Source organism: Struthio camelus, chromosome 8 (genome assembly GCF_040807025.1).
Source record: "Struthio camelus isolate bStrCam1 chromosome 8, bStrCam1.hap1, whole genome shotgun sequence".
Lineage (NCBI taxonomy): Eukaryota > Metazoa > Chordata > Aves > Struthioniformes > Struthionidae > Struthio > Struthio camelus.
This window is the reverse complement of record NC_090949.1, coordinates 12,473,032-12,490,494: the sequence shown is the minus strand read 5'-3', so window position 1 is coordinate 12,490,494 and position 17,463 is coordinate 12,473,032. Positions and strand designations below refer to the sequence as shown.

General features: G+C 37.8%; 1 long non-coding RNA gene across 6 annotated transcripts in view; it reads left to right on the top strand.

Moving 5' to 3' along the window:
* The window catches only part of LOC104140803 (uncharacterized), a 65,960-nt gene that overhangs the window by 44,763 nt on the left and 3,734 nt on the right, over window positions 1-17,463 (top strand). For 4 of the 6 annotated variants that reach the window (XR_011142474.1, XR_693391.2, XR_693392.2 and 1 more), the window contains exon 3: window positions 17,208-17,313. This is a non-coding gene — a long non-coding RNA (uncharacterized lncRNA). Of the gene's footprint in view, window positions 1-16,883; window positions 16,943-17,207; window positions 17,314-17,463 lie in introns of all 6 variants that reach the window. The other 2 variants (XR_011142475.1, XR_011142477.1) reach the window with 1 other exon arrangement.

Genomic DNA, 17,463 nt, shown 5'->3' with positions numbered 1-17,463 from the left:
CCTGCAATTTAATGGTGAAGCATTCTATTTTAAACTTCATCCAAAATTACAGTGATTTGGCATTGGATAGCAGAGTATTAAAGCAAAACAAAACAAAACAATCAGCTATTCACTCGGTCCTTCTCACCATTCAAACAAAACATTAAACAGGCACTGAAGAAAGTTATCCACGCATATGAAGAGCCCAAATATAAGATTCTTGCTTGGAAATTTAAAGTGTCAGAAGTCAAGAGAGACGTTTATTACTCCTGACCTTTAGAACAGAAAGCTCAGAGCGTCCTTCAGATACGCAAGTTCTTGTTAAGCAGCTGACAAAGACATGTAGAAATAGATCTGCTTTTTAGATTCTTGTGAGTTTTATTGCTCTAGAGCATATCAAAAATCCATTATTAGACCAAAAAAGGAATTTGAAACAAAAAAAGGTCTGGAATACTTAGTATTTTTCCAAGTGGTAAGCAAAATACAGCTAGCAATTACATAGTTGGCCACTTGCATACGCCCTTTGTTTCAGTATCAACTTTTACACTACACTGCAAACAGCTGTCAATGGTTCCATATACATAAACTTTGGAAACGTAGCCAATACTATTCCTGGGACAGAAGTGAATCCTTAAATATTGTACGTAAACCTTAACTGCATAAAAGTCTGAAACATCTTTACTAACAAAAGTGTCTCTGGACAGTTCCCTCAAGCCTCCCCGATGCAAACTCAACATGACTGACGTTAAAAAGACTCCTGGAATAACTGATGTTAGAAGGGACCTCAGAAGTTCATCTAGTCCAATATCCTGCTCAAACCAGAGCTACCTTTGCTATTACCCTGTGCAGGGCCTCATCTGATTGATTTTTCAATATCTCCAGGAATGGAGATACCAACACCTCTTTGGGCAAACTGTTACAGTGCTTTGCCACCTCATTTTTTTTCGTACACCTAGTCAGAATTTTCCTTGCTGTAACTTGTTTCTTGTTTTATGCTTTCACTGTGCACCTCTGAGAAGAGTCTGGCTCTGTGTTCTCTATAAGCCCTTCATTAGGTTGTAGAACAGCACTGTTAGTTCCCCCATTACCCCATTAGCATTCTTTTCTCCATCTCCTTCAGCCTATACTGGCATGCCAATAATAGTCTGAGACAAACTTTAAATATGTAGTTAATAACATGTAGGAAACATGTAGTTAAGTCTATGCATAAGCCTGCATCATCAGCCAATGACTAAAGTGGAAAATATCTACGTTTTAGCTATAGCATTTAATTTCTGTACATTACTTAGTTTTCTTTGTTCTAAGAAATAACTGTGGTATGCCAGATACTATCCCGTGGCAATTGCTGGTAAAAGCTCTAAATTTAGTTGAGACCGCTATGTTAGCGGTGTATTAAATGACTTGCTAACGATCACTGGCTCTAGCCACGGACAATTCTTTGAAGATACTTTTAGTATTTCATCGTTTTAATCTGACCACATTCATCAATGCCTTACTAATATTTAGTTTCTTTTAAATTAACGTCATTCACCAAAGCTGTTTCAAAGGCTATTCAGAATTTGGTGCTGTCAGCCTAGACTGGATTCATTCCAAGTACTGATGGTTTGTTCTGCTGATTTGATCTGAAAAATCCTCCTTACATAGAAGTAATTAGCCTTTCCTAAATTCAACTGTAATTAAAAGTCAGCATAAAATTCCCATTTAACTTCATTGAGAGCAAAGTAGAGTAACAATAGGCCCTTTTGAAAAACCTACTCTAAAGATATACTGTTTAGCCCAAAGCTACCTCTGGAACAATTCACTTCTTGTAAGTTAATATGGCAAACTCTGAAAACTATCTATTAAAAGATACTAGGTTTGATTTTTTACCACTGGAGATCTGCATAGAGCTCGCCTCCTTTGGGTGGTTTGATAAAGGTGTGGATTGCTAACCTTTAAGTAATGATAAAAAATATTAGATAGTCTCTTCAGACATTTGCTTGAGAAGAAGTGGCATTATATACTAAGGAAAAGTACACAGGAATTAATTCATGTTTGCCCATAGCTGCCTGAAATTTGTGTTTCAAGAGTAAAATGAAACAGCTTAATGGAGGGGATGGAGGGAACAGGCCCCAAGGAAACTAGAATACCTTCCCCTGTATCTCTGAGCTAGGAAATCTGGTCCATTTTTGAATTTACTGATATGATCCTGCTAAACCTCAAAGAACTTTACTAATTATTGTGGTATAAGAATGGGGCGAGGACTGCATTTAAACAAGAAACAAAACCAAATGAGAATAATCTGTATTTGTTCCACTTCAGTCTTCTACAGAAAGCACTTGACCATCATGTCCACATGTGTATCAATCAGACAGAATCAAAGTAATTATATTCTTCATGAACAGTATGATTGTGTGACAAACATTACTTTCAATGCTTCCTTGCAACTTTGATTTATTAGGACTTTAAAATATGTATCTTCATTTTATTCTGATCTACTGTTATACAAGCTGATATTTTTTAATCCTCCTCGGAACCCTTCTTAAGAACAGATGAGAAGTCTCAAGTAAGACTACATATATCCATGATTCTCAGGAAATTAAATACATTCCACTTATATCTTGTTTTATAAGTATTTCACATCATCTTCCTTTCTAAATGTATCAAAATAAAACAGATACATTACTTTTCCAATAGATGTATTCTTCTATATTCATATAGGAAGACAGACAATTACATGCTTAAGCTAATACATTTTCAGGCAGGTTTTGGTTGTAGAATATTAATGGAAATAAGCCTCTACAAAAAACAATGCAAAAATAAATTTTGGTTTGCTTCTCAGCTACACAGAACTGCTCTGACAGTTCCATCAAACAGACAAGAAGATTTGACACATAGTAACAAAGGTTTTCACTCTTTATTGGTTTAAAAAAAAAAGTCCATCTTACTAGCATCTGAGATCTCCCTTTATTCAGACCTTTTTACATTCAGTCATGTTCAGTGATCAAATTTTGAATTGTCTGATAAAATACCTCTATGAGTTTGTTTTAGATACCTAAGATAGGTCTGGCTGTCTTCTCTAAACAAACATTTTGCTTTCTTCCATCTTTTTAAACTAACACAACTGTAGTAGCACAATTGTCTGCAATACCTAATTTGTAACTTATGAAATCCAGCAATGCAGAACTTAATTTTAATATGGATTTTAATTTGACTTGAACAGTCAATAGTGAATACCTATATTCAAAGTTCTGTGATAGGACTCAGTGGGACAATGAAGTAGAAACGATCTGTCCATCCTGGCCTTTTCACCAATTACCATCACTCAAATGCATAGGGCTGTAGAAAAAAAAGTTAGAGTGGGGCTGCTGCAGCTATGTTTCAAAAATATTGTTGCAGATTTAGTGTTATGGAAATTGTACAAATTAAAACTATTTAAGATATCGCAGTAGAAGGAGTCTCCTGATCAATAATTACTTTTATAATTGGACAATTTCCCATAAACACTCTCTAGAGTGAAAGTGAATTAACATAATCCATGAACCATTTTGCTCAGCTCTTCTAAAACTACAAATTCTGACACACACTTCTAATCATGTGCCTGGCAATTAAAACATCAAGTTTCATGATTAAGTTCCTAGGTCTGATCTGAAAGAAATATACAGACCCATACATGGGGCGGGGGGGGAAAGGAGGGGGTTGCGGGACTGAAATCTGTCTGCATTCTGCTCCATAACAAAATGCCTCTATTGCACAATCTAGCACAAGCTTTCTGGGTTTTTATGTTGTTTTTCCCCCACCTCAGTCATAGAAGAGAAATCAGAAAAAGATACAAATAGCGTAGGATGAAAAAGCCAAACAAACCTAATCGGGTCCCAAGTGAGTATCCATGACAAGTTCACCACTAATTTGCAAACAGTGCATTGAATTATCTTCAGTGTAAAATTACCAATTTGTCATGAGCCACAGACACATAACACCTTGCAATGCAATCTATATTGCCACAGTTCACAACAGAAGGATAGCTCCTGAGGCTATTATTTCCTCTCCACCACCTTGCAGTGTATTTTTGCAACATATTTTTGAGTTTTATCATTAGATCCCAGCTGGAAGTACACACTTATTGTCAGCTAACACTCCCCCATAAACCCTCCCCCCAACCCTAAAGAGAAGGTGCAGGGCACAGGGCTGTTGGGATGGGAGGAAGAGAGGCACAGAAAGTGAAGGGAAGCAACGCACAATCTGAAGGAATAGCTCTACCAGAAGTGTTTTAGACAGCATCCACATTAGTCAAAACAGCTCTTCAACTGTGCCTCATCATAAGCTACTGCATACCACACCTCTCACAAGAACAGACACATTTTCCATGTATTTGCACTCCCAGTCTCATTTTACATAAGCAGCATTTGTTCTCCATTGTCTCAAATTAACAAAAAAGAAATTGAATGAGAGACAGCAAAGTTCATACTATTGTACATTTTTACATTTTCCCAAGTATCCCCAAAGGCATCTGGAGAGGAATAACTATATTATTTTTGATGATTATATCTTCTGAAGGAGTAAAAAAAAAAAAAATCCCCAAAACAGCTGTGTAAAGTTTTAGTAACAAATCAATTTTAAAAGCACACTCTTGGTGGCTGTGATTTACCTGCTAGACCTCTTCCTGGAGGACAATCCAGCTGGAGAAGATACATCCCAAGCACAGATTTCTTGGCTGCGTTGTGTCATACATCACTCAGGAGGTCTCATTTCAGCATAAGCAGCGATATCAAGTCAGGCCTAAGAAGAAAACAGAATATCCAGCAAATAAACATTAGCCTCTTAGTTGAGGACAAGAGGAGTCAACCAAAACCACAACTGTTTAAGCCTATTTTCTAACATAGAGGGAAAAAAGACAAGAAAAAAACCCAAAAGATAGATCAGATCAACAAAAAAAGACTTAAGTTACAGAAGTGATAAGTGTTGCAGTTATCTTTCAAAAATTTATCCTGAAAATATCTGTAGAGATTTATATCTACTCAACTATGTATAGTACTCAGAGAACTGTGCATGTAGAAGGACTCTCAGAAGTCAGCACAGTGAAAAGAGAGCTCCTAAACTAGGCAGAGGAATAATGAGCAGATTCACGGGTCTAAAACTGCAGCCTTGAAACTCTGGATTTCATGCTGCTCCCTCCTGCCGTTACAGCAACAAGACCAGGTCCTTTCTCTGGATTGGCACTCCAAACACTCCTTTCGCAGCTGACTAGGGAGAGGCACTTCACTGCCTCCCTCTCCAGGGATAGCCCAGGCTTGGAGGGCCTGGATTCAAATTCTAGCTTTGTCAACATGATCATGAACCCAAATCTCCCCCTATCCCACTACTAGGTGTTCTGATATGAGGAGGGCTCTCGAACACCTCCTCAATAAGCTTTTACACTTTGCAAGGAGCAATTCAATATTCAGCTGGCTACAGAGAACGTTAAGCTACTGCTTGGTAGGCGAAACGCCAGCCTCGGAGGAGAGACCTTGTGTCTCATGTTCTGCTCCTGTGAGCATTCACTGGAGCCAGAATACAGGCATTTCATACAAGGCCCAGCACAGAGGTGCCGGAGCAAGCCTCGCAGGCCACTCCTGCGGCGGGATGCTCGGCGCATGCCCCCCTGGCAAGGCCTGGGTCTAGGCAATTACAAACTCCTCTGGCAGGTAGGTGCGCGGCTAGCAGCTTTGGGCACCTCCATAGTGAGGCAACCGCTGAAGAGGGGGTTTGAGAATTTCAGTTTTGGATTTATGCACTCAGTGATGGTTAAGCACCTAAGCCAGGTGAGGAATATGTTTAAACAAAGTAATGCAGCTTGATCAGGTTTCCATTATACTCTTTTCCCCCCACCCCAAGACTACTAAATATACTTAATGTATGTGAACGAAAAAAAGTCATTCTATTGTGTCTCATAAAAGAAACTGGCTATCAGAATTTTTGGGAAAGTCCCTGGAGTCTACAAAAACTGGAATTAAATGCCATTAGAAAAAAACCACCTTATGGTTAATGGTGAAAAAGATTTGTTTGCACTGTAGATTCAGCATTACTTTCTTCATTTTAGTTTTAATATTACACTGTTCTAGTTTTCAGTATGCCAAGTCCATACAGACGTCTAGGTGATAAAAGAAGAGGGTAGCCGAACAACTTTATAGGTATTTGGCTGAGTGAAGTTCTGTGCATGTGCAAGGCAGTTTGGCCAGCAAAATAACTGAAAATTAGTTTTCCTTTTTCCCCATTTTCTTAATGAAAGAACAAAGTGATCCACTGCGGTGAATGAATATATTCCTTTTCATTCATTCTAGACCACCATTTAAAGGTTGTCTTCAAACAGATACAACTAGTTTGCATTTTCAAAAGTCAATATTTTAAAGATCTTTCTGTTTAAAAAAGAAGAATTTTAAAAATTCCTAAACACAACTAATGGCAAGTAAAGAGCTCAATGACAAATACCACAATAGCTAAACATAAACGCATCCCATGCAATATAAGATACCAGAAAGGAATCAATATTGGACCTTGCTACCATTTGAGACCAGTTTAACTCCTTAACCATACAGGCCGGCAAGAAAAGCGTTACATAACAGCAACTTCAGATGTCATTTTCTTTAAATCCTGCCATCTTTTCACTGAATAGCAGAGCATTAGACTTCTTTTACAGGCTCTGACAGACAGGGAAAGGAGCCAGCAGCCATATTTAGCACAAAGTGACTGATTTCTGGCACCATTTAGCTTCTCTGCATCGTGAATCTGGCAGCTTGGTAGGTGCTTTTCAAAGATGCTGATTGAATGGTTGATACTAGTATTATGCAAAAGCTCAAAAAGAACACAGAAAAGAATGAGAAAGAGTTGGTCCTATGCCTTTGGACTCCAATTTTTTTTTTTTTTGTAAGATAGTTGGGGGGGGGGGAAACTGGGCAGAATGCCAAAGCCAAGGTGACGTTGACCAAATGCATCATTCAGTTTGACTGCATACCTTTGACAAGCAACTATAATGTTTATCAAACATTTTAGATACGCAGAAGGCATAATCCAAGAAGGGCTACTAGTTCTTCCCTTATTTTTCATGAGGCAAAGCATATGCTACAAAGCACAGATTTTGTTCCTATTTTTGACCAGTAAAACTACCCCTATTTCCAGTACGTAAAAAAATTTATTCAGAGATTTAATACTCCAGCAAGTCTTTGCAATTATAAAGACAGTGAATACATTCATTACACTTACAAGGAGTTTTGAACTACAGAAACACCAACTCACTACCACCAAGTGTGCGTGCAAATCAGTTATCATTTGGGAAAAAAAAAAAAAAAACAGCCAAGTTTTGTTGCTGAATGCGAAACTGAAATCAATCAGTAGGACATAAAAGCTTGGAACACTTGCACATGCTAAAGCGTATGAGCAAATATATTTGCTCATACACATAAAATCATTTTTATAGACTTACAGCTTGCAGAGACCGGGAAGGAAGACAAATGGTTCAATGTCCTCAGCAGAGGGTGGAGAAAGAGGACAAGATTCAGATCAGACTCACATACCAGACAAGCAACCATTCTTTCTCCCATTCAGAGCCTCTTTCAATTTGCAGTGAACCTTTTTCCATTCTTCTGAAGTAATCAAATGTCTGGAACACACTTTTATAGCTAATCCTTTCACATTTGATCTACACAGCACAGGCCCGAGCACAGGGCAGATTCTCAGATGTGCGACTAACCCACCTTCTCGTTTACTTGGTCTCTTCCACTGCATGCATGCACGCACAGCTAATGAAATAGAAAGTTAGCTATGTTTACACGCAACTAATATGAATGAGTTTTCCTAAAGGAAAGGATAGAACATAATCACATGCTTTTTCCTGTGATCCATTTAAGGTCATATTTCTCTGCCTGTCCCTCATCAATATCTTGGTTCAGCATGCTAAGCCCATATAAATGCATTTTCTCAGTAAAGAGGTCTAGGGTTTGCTCTGCTATTGACTCATTCATGAAAGTTGCACAATACTATCTAAACAAATGATCCACGTTTTGTGATTTTCATCCAATTACTGAAGTTTGAATGTAAGGCAAACATAGTTACCTATTTGTTTTAATTGTATTTCAAAACATTTCTTTTTAACAAAGCAATCTTGCATTCTCTTCTCCTTAGATACTTAGTTTTTTAGACTACGCATTCTCCACCTCTTTTGAACATTAGCAAGTCCGTAACTTGAGTCTGACATGAATTAGAGTAGGAAAGAACTTCAAGATTTAGATCTGATTAGGCACTCATTTCATCAGCAAATCTAATTTGAACCACAGGCAGAAGTCCAAACTGGAGTTTGAAACTACTCTTATATGCAGTACCTGCAATTTGAAGACACATTAAGCTCATTGGGCAGTCACACATCAAAGTGAAGGAGCAGCTGAAACTAAATGAGGTGCTGGAAGCAAATCAGAACATCCTCATAAGGCAAAAGGGAAGCTGAGGCATCTGTCAACAGCCTATAACTTGGATGTTTGTTAATGATAACATATTGAATATGTTAGTATGTTATTCGATTGTTAATTACTGCAAGGCATGTCCACATAGTGGAAACAAGCCACAGGTACTAGAACTAAAAGAATCCTACATTAGACTACTGTATAATGTCTGTTACTTGAAAGATACATTGCACAGAATTTAACAAATTTCTGTGCAATAATTCTTGCACTCCTAGTGCACTTTCCAGTGAAGCACAAAAAAAGGCCTAGAATTTTAGCAGAAATTCCACTGAGCATCAAGGGAGCCGGATCTTTTAAAATCCCTTTTTCCTTTTAAAACTTTCTTTGCATGCAGTTTCAGGATAATACACAGTTTGAAAAGCCTTGCACTAGCCCCTTTCCCCCTTCTTTTTCCCCCCGATAAGCTCCTGTGTACAGACATCCTCCTCAAATAGAGTGCTTAGCACGTGCAAGCGCACACACATGCGCGCACACAACCTCTTGGCTGCCTGCGTTTGTGCCAATCTGTTTCAGTGGCAGCGTGCCCGGTCTGAAATTGTTTGTTCCATAGCTCCTCAAGAAAAATGCTGTCATTCGTTTGAATGAAGATATTATGGCATTGCTAGCGTCCTCTGTCTAGAAAGCAGCTCTGCTGTTTTCTTCCACATTAAGACAGATTTCCTGACACATACACATGCATCAAACTTCCCCACACAAAGTTAGCCGTAACCACCTTCTCTACTGTATTCCCATGTGATAAGTTGCAACTTCGCAAAATCTATTAAAAAAGAGCAAGTACTAGATGTATGTCAATATTTTGGGAAGGCACTTGAAATATGCAGCTATTCCAATATAATCATAAAGACCTCAATGGCATTGTGATCCTAACCTTCAGGCAGACTCCCCAAAATAGGTGCTTTGGAGTGAGTGCTGGAAGGAAGGCAAAGGACAAGGAAGGGAAGTGATAAACATATTAAAGGAACGGGCTACTGTGTGCATTAAAGCCCTTTGGCTCCAGCCCCTTATTTTTGATATTCAGCAGGAGTTTATCATGACTACAGAAGCCCGTTCTTCTTATGCTGAAAAATTCCCAGCATTTCTGTGTCACTACAGCTGATATACACGTATTGAAGATTGAACTTTCTAACCTTGCAAGTGGGGGTAGCCAGAAGGAAGGGGAGAGTGAGAAATACCAATAAACTTCCCAACCTCTTTGCCTTTACATTACTGCGTGATACCTCTCTCCCTTTCTCTCCAAACATTTGAAGAATTCACTTCCTCTGAAAGACAGGGGGGAGAAAATTGAAAGATAAGAATTAAAATATACTTTGGCTACAATTTTTTTTTACTATAATTAAGAAAATATATATATTTCTCAAATAGTTGGGATGCAATTGCAGCTCCAAAGAAGCCAGTTACTAGGATTCCACACTCTGCCTTGTCAAGTTGTTTTTATATATTAGAGAAGAGTCTGGATCTCAGAAGCCATTTGTCCTCAATTTCCCTGCAATCTTTGCACTAGAAGCTGGAGAAACTGCTAAATGTTTTGGCTCTTCTTCATTCTTCTCCCTTACTTCACTCTGTCTTACATTACATTAGTTGTGCTGCTAACAGCATGACAGCAATACCAAACTTTCATGAGATATACTCAGACTAGTCCCCCTGTTTTCAGCTAAGCATGATCCACGCTTCACAACAGGAAAAATAAAACCCAGAGACATGAACAGACTGGTTTCATCTTTTCTTTGGTTATATCCCTCCCTCCAACCCATTCACTACTTTATTTCTTTGTCAGTCTCATACCCTGTCTCCTACAGCCTTAAGGGACAGAATTTGGAATCTTAAACCAGTTTCAGCCAAAAGAATGAGGTCAGCCATCAGATCCATGGGACAGGCGAGATTAAAATGTATTTATCCTGAGCCCAAGTGCAGTGCCCTATTCAGACAGCTTTGCTGCCTGCTAGTTATCAGTTTAAACTGAAAACAAAAGTTATATTAAAAGACAGCAGGATCATTATTTCTCCTTTCTGCCCCCTCCTCAAGCGCCTGAGGTCATTTTCCACAACAAAAATGAAAGCCTTCTTGGAAGTGTTTTTGTGCTAAACAGCAGTGGTTAATTTCTTGCAACTAATTAGTTATTCAAGTGAAAGTATAATGATCCTCCAACATGATTGAAAGTGCTTCAACTGAGTTTCCTGCTAACAGCATACTCCTAGAAAAGACGCAATAAATCAGCAGGGTTATGGAAATCTTTAAACAAAGCAGGTCTACGACAGGAACCCATTAAAGATGTAGCCATGTAATATTTATGTACCTAGCTGATTTGTGCTTTTAACCTAGCACTTTCAGCTACAGCTTTTTAACTGGGCCATCCTCACTAAGAATGAAATTCACCTTATCTGCTAAAAGCCAACATAATGTCCTTGCATTAGGTGTTCAGCAGTATAGAGTTTATACAGGTCTTAAGCAGTGCAGCCCTCCCACTGAAGGGAATCTCATCCCAATTTCTTTAAAGAAGGAAAAAACAAACAAACAAACAAACCACACACACCCCCTCCCCCCAAACACTTTAAGCAGCACAGGATTCTGAATCTGTGAACCACAAATTCCCCAATTACCATCAGCAATAAAATTGGTAGGTATCTTAAGAAAGAAAGGTTTACAGAAATTCAGAGGTCTTGATGCAGAAACAAAACTTCTCAGAAGAGCCCATCAATGCCCTATCAATTTTTAGGTTATGATTCCATGTTTAAGAAGGGTTACCAAGATAGTTATAGCTGATCTCCCAACCAGAAACTTTTGTAAAGGTGCCGATCGCAAAAAATGCCATGCACTCATTCTAAAAAGGGTTCATTCATTACAGGAGAGCAGTTTATACACACTGGTTACTTACTGCAGAAGGGTAAAACCCAATTGTCTAGAAATAAATTTTGATTTTGCTGAGCTCTTTAGATGTTTCAGATGCACAATATCTGGTCCTTATATCGCCAAAGGGAAGAGATATTTCCCTTTCTTCCATCATATTAAACAGTCTGCGTATGTTCAGCATATTTTTGAAACACACACAAGCATATGCGAAACAAGGGGAACAGTTTAATAAAACCCACCTTCAGTGGTTACATATCCTCTCCCTCATCCCATTTACTTCTTTGTAAAACTTTTAGTCCATCTCCCATGGTTTTAAGAAAGAGGATCTGGATTCTTAAACCAGTTTCAATTGCTGTCCCAGACATTGCTGTATATTCTGACCTACCCTTCCTTACTGCAGGAGGTGGCTGCAAAAAAAGAGAAGTCTCACTGCTGCTGGGCTGGAGAAACAGCTAAATACAAATTTAAGCCAATGTATGATTGAGAGAGAAACTGGAAGAAGGGATGTAGGAACCGAACTGCAATTTCCTGAGACTCTGGAGAGAGGAGAAAGCAAAGGGAATATAATAAATTGACAAAAGAAAGGGACTGAGAAGGACAAAAAAGGAGACTAAACCTCGCTTAAAATCATCTTTGCTCTCACCACAAGTTTGTGGGCCAGTGACCACTTTCAACTTGCACTTTCTACTGGAAAAATAAATTAGGAGTCCAGTTTAATTTTATCAACAGAGTTTAAAGTGGTCACTGGAGCACAAAGTGCTTTTCAAAGGGCAACTAAGCTCAACAGGGACAAGGAGGAGGATGTTAGGGCAGCCAAGAGAGTAGAGACAGATTAAAAACATTAAGGGTGCATCTATTTTCAACAATAAAGATAAGGCTTTTATAACATTGTCTGCAATCCCCTATCTTTTTGTTGTGAGCTATTTTTTAGATAAATACATACTACTTACAAAAACCCTTGCTAGGGGAGAAAATAAGTGTGTTTTTGTGCATGTGGTTTTTGAGGGGGATTTTTTGTTTTGTTCTAAACATAAGCAGTAAATGAACTAGGCATTTGCTCTATGAACACATGGAATTTTGCTTAGCCTGTGCTGTAAGTCACTGGATCCAGTGCAAGTAACTTTGTACTGGAATGGTTTTTGCTATGCTAAACACTTAAATTGTGTATCCAATCCTTCAAAGTCTCAGTTTATGCAGTGTTCAAAGCTTTAGAGGGTTGGGTCAATAGTGTATTTGTTCTGAGTAGTTGTTCCCAGATAGCAATAACAAAAATCCAAAACTTCCGTTTACATCATTTAATATGCCTAAAGGCTTAGCAGTAGACACTAATAAGAAAAAAAAAACACTTGTTTTTTTTAAATGGTCTCTATTATTGAAAATAAGAATTACACTTTCAGAAGGCAAAATGAATGTTTTGCCAGCTCTGGGCCAAAGACAATTTTGTTTTTAAACTGGAACAGTAGCAGGCATAAAAGGGAATTCAGGGAATTGCATCTTCTCCTTGAAGGCAGTCGTGAATCTTTTGACTGCCCCAGACTGCATGCTATACCGATTGCAAGATGGGCATGTCTTGTGAATCCTAAGCAACAGGCTTTATTTATCAGAGCATGCAGAGTGTGATGGTTAGTAAGAATGAGGCAAATTAGGCAATTCCACCAGTCCCTATGAAAACTTATTTCTCAGTTGAGCAGTACTTTCAGCTCTACTAGATAGGTGCTACCATTTGCTGTTTAACGAGTGCCCCCTACCACTTTCTTAACTTAAACTAATAATACTAATACTTAAGAAGATTTCAGCCAACATTTACACAGACAGCCTTGAAATGCTCAGTGTATTTTCAAATTACATTTGTGCAACTTCTGTAAAATAATAGTGATATTTTTAGGAATAAAGCAGCACAATCTCTCATCTATGAGAAACTACACATGAAAATTACAAAGTATTTGTTAGCGACTGTGATAGATTTGCATGCATGATAGGTTTGCATGCAGAACTTTCACAGAGGAAAGAAAATGCAGGAACACCAAAATGCATTTACAAAGGAGATAACGTGATCAGACAGCAATTTACCTCCTTACATCTTCAAAAAAAAAAAAAAAACAATTCTAACTGAACGTAGTCTGCCTTTAGTTGGTATACAACACTGCGTAACAAACGGCATTTAAAATGCTCCCCCCTTCCTCCCCAAATCTTCCTAGATAGCATGTAGATACAAGTTCTTGATGCTTAACCTGGAAACAGAGACACAGAACTCAAGAAGCACCTCTTTTCCAGTGAAAACATGCCTCCCATTTGAAGACCTGGGGCAGTGTGCCTTAGATGCTAATAGCTTGACTTGTGTGCAATAGCCCTATATTGTTTATATAGCACTTCACATGCTCAAAGCACTATCTGAGATATCAGCCATTACTACACTTTTACGAGGCTGTAAGTATTAACCACTAAACTTTAGGGTTAAATGACTTGCCATTGATCAAAAGTAACTTTGTGTGGCAAGACCATAATTATTTGAATTTGGCAATTCCTGCAGTCCATTCCTATGGTGTCTCAGAAAGAAGGAAATGGGATATTAAAGCAAGTTGTTACTGCACTATGCTATGACTGTGAGATATAAGCACATAGAGAACACTAAGTTCAGTTTGTGCTCCAGCAGAATTTTTTCCTGTATTGGGCAACTTTTAGGAAGAAAGTAAAGGCCAAAATAAAATGAAGTATTTTAAAAGCCCCAAGCATGTTCTTCTGAATTTTCATGTATATAGTAACTGTGAAGAATATAAGAGACAACCACTGTTAATGCCATGTTATATGACAACCACTGTTGTCATATAAAAGACAATCACTGTATTCACAACACTGCTGCCATTGGGTCTCAAAGCATGAAACAACATACAAACTATATGGAAATAATCTACAGGTCCCAGATAAGATGGAGATCCATATTCATTTATTCTGAAACAGTTTTAATTTATTTTAAACCAAGGAGATTAGTAGGCACCAAGGACCAAGGCGAGTCAAGACAAATCATCCCCTTTTTTGCAGCTAAAGAACTGCAAGCTATTGTCTAAGACTTGGTTACAGTAGAATTCAGACTAATACCTCTTAGCCATATAGAATATTTTTCTTTCCATTTTTATGCTGACTTTCATCCTATCAAAATGGTTTGCTAACATTTATAGTCCAGCCTCAAAATACTAAGTCTCCCTTTCCATGAAATAAACATTTAGCCTTACAAATCTTATTCGAAAAATAAGACAAAGGTGCAGATATTGAAAGAAAACCAGTCTTGGTACCTAGGACGACCAAATACAAGCTTGAAATAAAAGCTAAACAAATTGCATCTTGAAGAATATGTTTGAGTTACTGGCCTTAGAATCCACACGATCACATGGGAAACACAGGGTAGCACTAAGACAAAAATGCAGATCTCCACACATGATCCAGGTTCATCCAATAAGGAAAGGGTGCCTGTTTAAGGCTAACCACAAGAGGAGGAGGGAGGGTAAGAAGTTATCTTCAAAGGGAGTAATGACTACAGAAAGTTAACAACAGAACCTAGTGTACTTTAGTCAAGTCAGTCATGTTGCTCCTAATATTCACCTCGACCACTGTCGAATGTCCAATTGACATTTTTTGAGTACAGGTCACAGAACTCTATGCCAGACTGTTTGCAATTTCTACTATTTTGACTTCCATTGCCTGGAAAGTTAGATTACTGAAATGTTTGCTAAAATATTAAACTCTAAGCATAATGTCAGTAGGTGAGCATTGTTTCATGGATATTAATGTAAAAAGCAGTTACCGTACTCCATCTACTGATTTAAAGAACAGATGTTTGCATATGATTTATGGACACTGAAATACGTGCATATCTTCCATAAATAGTAATGTGTTCCAGTAACAGAAAGTGGAGAATTGTAGTTCAAAAAGGCTGGGAAACTAAAGGCAGTATTAGAATTTATTCACCAATTTCTTGTCTTTAAATAATAATAAAAAAAAAAACCACCACACACACAAAAACTTACAGGTCCAGTGCTACAACCCTTTATGCTGGAAAAGCTCTTACAATTTCAAGCAGGACTAACAGCATGAAGTAGTACTCACATAAATTGCACAGCCAAGCACAACAGCTAAAATATAAAAGTCTACTTAGAAAAAAATGAATGCAACTGTGATTTGTTAAATAAAAGTAATAAATTATATTGAATGAGGTACAGTAAGTTTAACACAGTAAGCAAAAAGCCAATACTACCTCGGATAGGTAGCATCCAGGTTTCCATTAAGCATCCATTAAGTTTTATTTTGGAAGTGCTTTAGTATCAAAATTTAACAAATCACTAGCCAGGTAAAATTCTAATGGGCAAAGTATAATTTAATTGCAGAGTTTGAAAGTATTTCTGGAGGTGCAATCAAGTACTTGATTGAGTTGATATCGTCACTACTCCTCACATTTGCACTGCTTCTAAATTAGCTCAGCTAATCAGCATCCCTTCTCTTTGACTGTTTTACAGACATGTAATATTATCTGACGGGTCTAGTTTCAAAAGCACAGTCATTTTTTTGACAGCAGACTTGCTCAAAAATTTTGTCAAAGGCTACAGACACATGAACTTAGCACATTTGGAGATGTGTTCGTTTTTGGGCAGGTAGAACTTTGAGAGGACTCAACAAATGGCAGATTGTAATGTGCCTGTATGTCACCCAAGTTTTTATTTGGTTTAAAAATGATCTTGTGGTTATTTCTTTGAAATGGTTTTCTGGTATGCCAAGATATTTCCCACTCTTATTTCATTGGCAATAATGAGAATAATTCTGCATAACTTTAGACTTCTTCATATCACAACGTAAAAAAAAAAAAAAAAAAAAAAGTAACCCTGTAGAAAGCAGAATTTAAACAAGGCAATCACAATTTTCCCTCCTGTGTGAGGCTGGCATGCACTAGCACTTCAAGATGTTACACAGCTGCTGCTCTTCTCCAAAGATGGCTGTACTCCAGTAAATGGTGACATGTTCCCTAATATATCTTTTCCAGCAAAGGGTTAAAGAGATGTTACCATGTTTCCACAGGTTGAAGGCAAGATGAAAATGCGATTGTCTAGTTGATTTCTCAGGAAACATTGGCCTTAAAATTACTGCATTAGTAAATAGGAGCCAATTGTACACTTTAATGCACTGCACAAACAACTATAATCAGTGTTTGTAGAATACAGTGAGTCTCGGATTACGGTGCAGGTAATCCTGAAAGAACAGGATTCTGTTCTTGCAATTTCTACCACCACTGCAGAAATTAACACTTTTCATTCTGTCAGAGAAAGGCCTTCCTCTTCATGGCTACATGGAAATTTTACTTTCAGCATATAACTCAAAGACATGCAAAAATAAATTGAAGCTCTAATAAGAGACAGCTGGATTTAATTCCTTTTAGTGGAAGCACATCACAATGTCAGTGTATAATGAGATTTATTATTGCTGTTAATTTATTGCACATATATGAAGATTTGGCATTTGAGAATACTTTAGTCAAAAAGATGAAAAACAGAAAAGGTACTTAAAAAAAGACTGATCATTCTACTTCACTTCTTTTTCCAGATGAATCTCCACGTGCCAGCTGGTGTAAATGCAGATTCCACTGACGTCAATAGAGCTGTGTCAGTTTACACTAGTTGAGAATCTGATCAAGTGTTTTAGTGCCATTTTTAGACACTGCCACTGGAATTCACTTTTGTGACAAAATTAAAAATACATCCAACTGCATTGCATTTCTTCCTGTCCCCAGGCATACAACTGGAAGCCTGCTGACAGACTAGGAGAGGGCAAGTGGGAGATGGAATTAATGGAAGTAACCTACAACTGTACCCACAAGATAACTTTGCAATATGAGTATTAATACTTTTGCTCTGTTGTCTCTTTTAGACAAATGAATATTTGCCTGCAAAACTTTTACTGCACCTCCCAGGAAAAACTCAATCCCAGTAAAGGAAAAAGATGATGTAAGCCATGCAGAGTATCTACCACAGAAGTAGGTTAACATACTATTTTAATCAGTGTACAATGTATATAGGTTGTTTTTTAATGCATTATTAGGGAAATTATCTAAAGTTTACAACTAGTAAGAAACCCCAGCCTGAGATCTATTTATTCACATAAAATATTTGTTCCCAAAAGCTCT